Source organism: Theropithecus gelada, chromosome 1, assembly GCF_003255815.1.
Source record: "Theropithecus gelada isolate Dixy chromosome 1, Tgel_1.0, whole genome shotgun sequence".
NCBI classification, from domain to species: Eukaryota; Metazoa; Chordata; class Mammalia; order Primates; family Cercopithecidae; genus Theropithecus; species Theropithecus gelada.
Window position 1 is genome coordinate 21,461,713 of NC_037668.1, and position 8,729 is coordinate 21,470,441.

General features: G+C 46.5%; 1 protein-coding gene across 1 annotated transcript in view; it reads right to left on the minus strand.

Moving 5' to 3' along the window:
• The window catches only part of ARHGEF2 (Rho/Rac guanine nucleotide exchange factor 2), a 52,840-nt gene extending 45,491 nt beyond the window's left edge, over positions 1 to 7,349 (minus strand). Inside the window, exon 1 of the mRNA XM_025387946.1 lies at positions 7,084 to 7,349. The gene's annotated coding sequence lies outside the window, so the exon portion shown is untranslated. The remainder of the gene's footprint in view (positions 1 to 7,083) is intronic.
• Between the last annotated feature and the right edge of the window lie 1,380 nt (positions 7,350 to 8,729).

The window sequence follows — 8,729 nt, forward strand, 5'->3', positions numbered from 1 at the left end:
GCTCTGTCGCCCAGGCTGGAGTGCAGTGGCCGGATCTCAGCTCACTGCAAGCTCCGCCTCCTGGGTTCACGCCATTCTCCCGCCTCAGCCTCCCGAGTAGCTGGGACCACAGGCGCCCGCCACCTCGCCCGGCTAATTTTTTGTATTTTTTAGTAGAGACAGGGTTTCACCGTGTTAGCCAGCGTGGTCTCGATCTCCTGACCTCGTGATCCGCCCATCTCGGCCTCCCAAAGTGCTGGGATTACAGGCTTGAGCCACCGCGCCCGGCCAACTCTTTCTATAAGGTAAATACAACCTTGATTCCAAAACTACACACAGACAGTATGACAAAGATAAATTATAGGCTGATCTCTCTTATGCATATAAGTACAAAAATCTGACACGAAATATTAGGAAAGTATAGCTGATTTTATTTATTATTATTACTTTTTTTGAGACAGAGTCTTCTCTGCTGCCCAGGCTGGAGCGCAGTGGCATGATCTCTGCTCACTGCAACCTCTGCCTCCTGGGTTCGAACGATTCTCATGCTTCAGCCTCCCGAGTAGCTGGGATTACAGGAGTGAGCCACCACACCTGGCCATTTTAAATGGCCACAAATTATTTGCAGTTCCTCCCATTAAGGAGCCTGTCTCTTCACTCTGAATCTGGGCTGGCCTGTGACTTACTAGGATGACTAGAGTGTCACAGAAGTGCCATCATGTGATTTTTGAGCCTAAGCTTCAAGAAACCTTAAAGCATCCACTCTCGCCCACTTGGAATGCTATTTTCATCTGAACAAGCCTAAGATGGCATTCTGGAGAGGCCGTGTGGATGAGAAGCAAGGTACTGCAACTGGTAGGCTGCCAGCTGAAATGGTAAGGAAGGCCGTCCTCGATCATCAGCTCTATTGAGGTCACCAGACAATGGCAGCCACCTAAATGAGTCCAGGTGAGACCAGCCCAAATTGCCCACCCGAAGAACTGTGAATTTAAAAAAAAAAAAAAAAAGTCATTTTAAGCTGCTAAGTTTAGGGTTGGTTTGTTACACAGCAATAAACAATTGATACAAATAAAATCCAGAAGTATGTAAAAACATAAAATGTGTCATGACAAAGTTGGATTTATCCTAACAATACAAAGGTGGTTTAATGTGAGATAAATCCTTACATGTAATTTACCTCAATAATATATTAAATGAGAAGGGGCGTGGTGGCTCATGTCTGTAATTGCAGCACTTTGGGAGGCTGAGGTGAGGCTGAGGTGGGGGATCACTTGAGCTCAGGAGTTTGAGACCATCCTAGGCAACATGGTGAAACCCTGTCTCTATGAAAATACAAAGTGGCACATGCCTGTGGTCCCAGTTACTCAGGAGGCTGAGGTGGGAGGACAGTTTGAACCCAGGTGGCAGAGGTCGCAGTGAGCCAAGATTGCACCACTGCACTCTAGCCTGGGTGACAGTGAGACCCCCATCTCAAAATAATTAATAATAATATTAATATATTTAAAGAGAAAAAATACATAATCATTTTTGTAAATGCAGAAAAGCATAGGATAAAATCCAATGCCCACTAATTCTAAAACCAAAGGCTTGGCAATTAGAAATAGAAGGAATCCTCCTTAACCTGATAAAGAATATCTTTTAAAACCTGCAACCAAAAATCAACCTCAATAGTGAAACACAAGATATACTCCCTCTAAAATCAGAAACAATACTTTTTATGGCATAGTTTTTAAGAAAAATAATAATAAAATCCAGAAATAAGACAAGGATGTCCATTATCACCATTTCTGTTCAGCACAGCACTAGAGTCCTATTTTGATGGATTAATGCTGGAAGAGAGGAGAAACACTAAATAATAAATAAATAAAGATAGAGTTCTAGTCAGCACAGGAGTACAAGAAAAAGCAACGAAAGGAGTGGATATTGGAAAAGAAAAAAAACAAAGCTCATTTAAAGGTGATATAGGCTGGGTGAGGTGGTTCACACTTGTAATCCCAGCACTTTAGGAGGTTAAGGTGGGAGGATCACTTGAGCACAGGAATTTGAGATCAGCCTGAGTAACATAGTGAGACCCCCGTCTCTACAAAAAAACAAAATAATTAGCTGGGTGTGGTGGTACACACCTGTAGTCTCAGCTGCTGGGGTGGCTGAGGAGGATCACTTGAGCCTGGAAGGTGTAGGTTGCAGTGAGCCACGATCATACCACTGCACTCCAGCCTGGGTGACAGAGCAAGACTGTCTCAAAAAAAAAAAAAAAAAAGTAAAGATGACATAATCGTATACTTAGAAAAGCCAAAAGAAAAAAAACACACACACACACAGATAAATGGTTTTAATTTAAAACAAGAGTTTAGCAAGATAAATGACTATAAGATTATTGTATAAGGAATAATTTTTTTTTCCTTTTGAGACAGAGTCTCACTCTGTTGCCCAGGCTGGAGTGCAGTGGCTCAGTCTTGGCTCACTGCAACCTCTACTTCCTGGCTTCAAGAGATTCTCTGCCTCAGCCTCCTAAGCACCTGGGATTACAGGCGCACACCATCACATCTGGCTAATTATGTATTTTTGTAGAGACAGGGTTTCACATTGTTGACCAGACTGGTCTCGAACTCCTGACCTCAGGTGATCCTCCTGCCTCGGCCTCCCAAAGAGCTGGGATTATAGGCATGAGCCACTGCACTTGGCCATGTATGAGGAATAATTTAATTCCATTTCTATAAACCAAAAATAATTATAAAATGTAATTTAAAAATAATGTATTGGCTGGGCGCGGTGGCTCACACCTCTAATCCCAGCACTTTGGGAGGTGGAGGTGGGTGGATCACAAGGTCAGGAGATCAAGACCATCCTGACTAACACGGTGAAACCCCGTCTCTACAAAAAATACAAAAAATTAGCCAGGCGTGGTGGTGAGCACCTGTAGTACCAGCTACTCAGGAGGCTGAGGCAGGAGAATGGCGAGAACCCGGGAGGCGGAGTGAGCCTAGATTGTGCCACTGCACTCCAGATTGGGTGACAGAGCAAGAGTCCATCTCAAACAAAAAAAAAGAAAAAATAGAAAGTATTTTTAATAGTAACAATAACTACAAGTTACCTAGAAATAAATCTAATAAAGATTGACAAGGCCTGTGTGAAGCAAAAAAACATTTTTTTGAGACGGAGTTTTGTTCTTGTCTAGGCTGGAGTACCATGGCGTGATTTTGGCTCACAGCAACCTTCGCCTCCTGGGTTCAAGCAATTCTCCTGCCTCAGCCTCTCGAGTAGCTGGGATTACAGGCGCCCACCACCACACCTGGCTAATTTTGTGTTTTTTTTAGTAGAGACAGGGTTTCTCCATGTTGGTTAGGCTAGTCTAGAACTCCTGACCTCAGGTGATCCACCCACCTCGGCCTCCCAAAATGCTGAGATTACAGGCATGAGCCACTGCGCCCAGCCCATGAAGAAAACACTTTATTAAAAAACATTTTTGGCTGGGTGCAGTGGCTCACGCCTGTAATCCCAGCACTTTGGGAGGCTGAGGCAGGTGGATCACAAGGTCAGGGGATGGAGACCATCCTGGCTAACACGGTGAAACCCCATTTCTACTGAAAACACACAAAATTAGCTGGGCATGGTGGCACACGCCTGTAGTCCCAGCTACTCAGGAGGCTGAGGCAGGAGAATCGCTTGAACCTGGGAGGCGGAGGTTGCAGTGAGTCAAGATAACACCACTGCACTCCAGCCTGGGCAACAGAGCGAGACTCCGTCTCAAAAAAAAAAAAATTTTTTTTTCCACTAGGTAAGGGTAGAGAAATATTTTTTTAAAGACATTTTTTATAGAAAGCCTAGGTAAATAAATAGCTATATTATTTTTCATGGATAAACTCAATATTGGAAATAGGTCAATTCATCCTACATTAAATTTTGTTTTGTTTTTGTTTTGTTTTGTTTTGAGATGGAGTCTTGTTCTTGTTGCCCAGGCTGGAGTGCAATGGCGCAATCTTGGCTCACTGCAACCTCTGCCTCCTGGGTTCAAGCTATTCTGCTTCAGCTCCCAAGTAGCTGGGACTGCAGGTGCCCACTACCATGCCTGGTTAATTTTGTATTTTTAGTAGAGATGGGGTTTCACTATGTTGTTCAGGCTGGTCTCAAATTCCTGACCTCTGGTGATCCACCCACCTCGGCCTCCCAAAGTGCTGGGATTACAGGCGTGAGCCACCGCACCCGGCCCATCCTACATTAATCTTTGAATTCAGTACAATCTCAATCAAAATCCAGCAGGAATTTTTGTTTTTTAGAAATTGATAAGGTGATTCTAAATGTCACACAGAAATGCAAAGGACCTAGAATCGCCTGCCACTGCACTCCAGCCTAGGCAACAGAGCAAACTCTATCTCTAAAACATAAATAAAAAATAAAATTAAAATATTCCTAAAGAGAATAATAACATTAGAAGACTTATACCACTAGATTTTAAAGACTTACAGGCCGGGCATGGTGGCTCACGCCTGTACTCCTAGCACTTTGGGAGGCCGAGGCAGGTGGATCACCTGAGGCCAGGAGTTCAAGACCAGCCTGGGCCACGTGGTGAAACCCTGTCACTACAAAAATACAAAAAAAATGAGCCAGACCCAGTGGCACGTGCCTATAATCCCAGCTACTTGGGAAGCTGAGGCATGAGAATCACTTGAACCCAGAGGCTGCAGTGAGCCGAGATTGTCCACTGCACTCCAGCCTGGGCAAGAGTGAGACTCTATCTCAAAATAAATAAATAAATAAATAAGTGATACTGGAGCAACTTGATATTCATATGGGGGGAAAAAAAAATCTTGGCTGGGCACAGTGGCTGACACCTGTAATCCCAGCACTTTGGGAGGCCAAGGTGGGCAGATTACTTGATGCCAGGAGTTCGAGACCAGCCTGGGCAACATAGGGAAACCCTATCTCTACAAAAACACAAAAATTTGGCCAGGCGTAGTGGTGTGTGTCTGTAGTCCCAGCTACTCAGTTGGCTGAGGAGTGAGGATTACTTGAGCCTGAGAGGTGGAGGTTGCAGTGAGCCATGATTGCTCTACTGCACTCCAGCCTGGGTGACAAGACTCTGAAAGAAAAATGAAAGGAACATCTAAAGTTTTAAAAGTGTAAGCACGCTACTGGCCAAACAAAATGAATATTGGAGCTAGACTTGGTTCATGCACTGTCTGTAACCCCTTGTTTAGCTTAATAAGTCTCAAGCTTTTGGTTTGTGGACATTAGTGTAGTACTTATTCACACTGGCTACTGCAGGAAGAAAGTAAAACAAAACCCCCAAACATATAGACAAAGAGAATATTAAGGAGAACGTGTAAGGATTAGGTGAAGAGTGCTGAGGCAGTAGAGAAGGAAGGCATAAGAAGGAAGAAAACACTAGGGAAAAGGGGGAAGGAAGAAAACATAATACCAAGAAGTGGGGAAGAGAAGAGAAAGGTGGAAGAGAGGGAAAGTTACAAAGGAATAAAGGGGAGAAAAGGAAAAAACATTTATTGAGCTCATCTTATGTGCCAGCCTCTGTGCTGAGTACTTTAACACCTTTTGTTCATTTAATAATCACACCTTTAAAAGATAATTATTATTCTGATTTTCAGAAAAATGAAATAAATTGCTCAGTGGGTAAATAAATGAAGGATCTAGCAGTCAGTTCAACTCCAAAATCCTGTCCTTTCTACTATAGCACATTGAAATGGGGCTCAGGGTAGACATGCAAAGATGCTGATAGAGAAAAGCGGTTGATGGGATCACTTGAGGTCAGGAGTTTGAGACCAGCATGGCCAACACGGTGAAACTCTGTGTCTACTAAAAATAGAAAAATTAACCAGGCGTGGTGGCAGGCACCTGTAATGCCAGCTACTCAGGAAGCTAAGGCAGGAGAATTGTTTGTACCTGGGAGGCAGAGGTTGCAGTGAGCCGAGATCATGCCACTGCACTCCAGCCTCGGCAACAAACCAAGACTCCATCTCAAAAAAAAAAAAAAAAAGCGGGTGATTTTTGCTGCTTCCCTGACAGGCTATATACAGCTCCCTTCAGCCTCTCCCCCAAACCATAGGTGCCCAAACAATGAGGCCAGTGTTGGAACCCCTGGCCAGTTAGACGATGAGCTGGAGGGGAGGCAACATTTAGCCAGCAGGCTTGAGACAATCGGTGTACTTAGGGTCTCCTGGCTAGCAGGCCCAGTGGGGTCTCCAAAGCCCTTCTGTATCCTCAGTGGTCCTTAAACTCTGAAGATCCCCCCAGTTGTGTTTACTTAAGCCAGAAGGCTGAGCAATCTCTATATCCTTTCTCCATCGATCATTCTATGATTATTTTGTTAGAGAATTATCATTGTTCAGAGTACCAGATCTTAGTTGCATTCCACAGATAATAAGTTCGGCTCCAGGCTGGGCATGGTGGCTCACACCTGTAATCCCAGCACTTTGAGAGACCAAGGCGGGTGGATCACTTGAGGCCAGGGGTTTGAGACCAGCCTGGCCAACATGGTGAAAGCCCATCTTTACTAAAAATACAAAAATTAGCAGGGTGTGGTGGCGGGCACCTGTAATCCAAGCTGCTTGGCAGGCTGAGGCAGGAAAATCACTTGATCCCGGGAGGCAGAGGTGCAGTGAGCCAAGATTGTGCCACTGCACTCCAGCCTGGGCAACAGAGTGAGACCCTGTCTCAAAATAAATAAGTAAATAAATAAGTAAATAAATAAATAAGTTCAGCTCCAAATTGGGGAAATGTGGGGTCCAGAGAAAGAAGTGGTTATCATTACTAGGGGAATAGGGCCCTTTTACTGAGAAAGGAACAGATACACCCTCATCAGCACAGAGGCACCAACACAGAAAGGAAAAAACAGAGAGTCTTAGAGAAAGAGACAGAGGCAGGGTACCTAGAGTCAGGGACAGAGTACACAGACCCAGGGAAGCAGACAGAGGCACATAGAGGATAGATTCTGATTCGGTCAGATGGAGTCAGAGCAATGCCTGGACACAGAGAGACCCAGCAGCTGGCAGAACAGAGGAGACATGGAATAGAACAGTGGCTAGACAGGCGAGGGGCAGGAGAGGAGGAGCAAGGCAGGGCCCTTCATGGGGATCTGTCTGTCCATACCAGCCGCGAAGGGTAGCCACCCTGGTGCTGCAGTCCCAGAAAGGTGTCCAGTTCTTCTTGGTTCTGCAAGTAGGGGGCCTCCTCGGGGCCTGGGCATCCCGATGCTCCCAGTCTCCTCCTGAAACACACATTGCCACCACTACTGTCTGTATCCAGTGGCCAGTGACGGGCACCAGGGAGGAACACCGCCTCGCCTCAGCCCAGCCCTATTGCTTGCCCCCAGCCCAGCCCTTCCTGTTGGCATAGGCACAACATAGACCCAAACTGGTCCCACTTTGGGTCTGCTTTGCCAGGGCTGCAGAGTTGGCTGTGAGCAAGAGTGGCCCCTGCTGGTCAAAGGGCAGTACTGCCTCCAGAAGAAAGCCAGGGTTCAGGGGAAGGCGAACAGCAAGAGCAAGCTGAATTCTCCCTCCTTGCCTGGTTGCTGATGCCAACCTTTGCCCCTGCTCAGCCAAATAGTGCACTCAGGACTCCCTTCCCTCTCTAACCAAGGGGCAGAATTAATACCTGACTATGAAAGACCCTGAGATACAGTTGGTGCCACATAGGGGGGCCCAGGCATTTGGGCATCTCTCTTCCAGCCAGCTACCCTTAGGAAGGTGCCATGAGCCCTGCAGGCATTGCTTCTCATCTGAGTTCCCACCCAAGCCAGTTCAGGGACAAGGCCCAGGGTCCTCTCCCCTCACTCAAACCAGCCAGCCCTGCCCAGGAGCTAGGGAAGGTTGGTCCACTCACCAGAGCTAAAAGAACTTGTTCAAGGGGACCATTTTCAAAGCAGAAAGACAGTGCCCTTCCATGGCCAGCAGCCCCTACAATGTTCACTCACACTGAACTCTTCATGCTGACCCCCGGACCTTCTCTTTCTGACTTCCTCTGACTTTGGGGAAGTGGTCAGGGGTTTTCCACGGGAGGGGGAAGAGATGATTTTTCTGCTCCAGTCCACCAAGTATATGCAGAAGTCTGAGCAAGAACAACTGATCTCACGTGGCAATGCGGGACCATGAGTTAATCTAAGACATCCTGGGTTGTCCTCAGCCTGCAACCAAAAGCCCGGGAAGGACCTGGCAATGGGGCAGGCCCAATGTCCCACCCTGTGACCACCTCTCTCAAGAAATCTCTGAAAGTTCACGGCTAGGCGTGTGGCTCACCCCTGTAATCACACCACTTTGGGAGGCCACCACTTCGTGGGCGGATCACAAGGTCAAGTGATTGAGACCATCCTGGCCAACATGGTGAAACTCCGTCTCTAATAAAAATACAAAAATTAGCTGGGCATGGTGGCGCGCACCTTTAGCCCCAGCTACTCAGGAGGCTGAGGCAGGAAAACTGCTTGAATCCGGGAGGCGGAGGTTGCAGTGAGCCGAGATCGCGCCACTGCACTCCAGCCTGCCAACAGAGCCAGACTCCGTCTCAAAAAAAAAAAAAAAATCTCTGAAAGTTCTTTGGGCCTCAGTTTCCTTATCTGTAAAATGAGGAGATCGTGCCATATGCTCTCTGAGTTCCTTATGTGGTTCTATGACACCATTATGTGGTTCTATGAAACCCACCGTAGGAGGCGGAAGCAAGAAGATCCAGTGTCCTGATACTCACCCTGACTCCACACCTCCCACCCACGACTACCCTCAGTCTGCCCTGAGAGAAGGAGA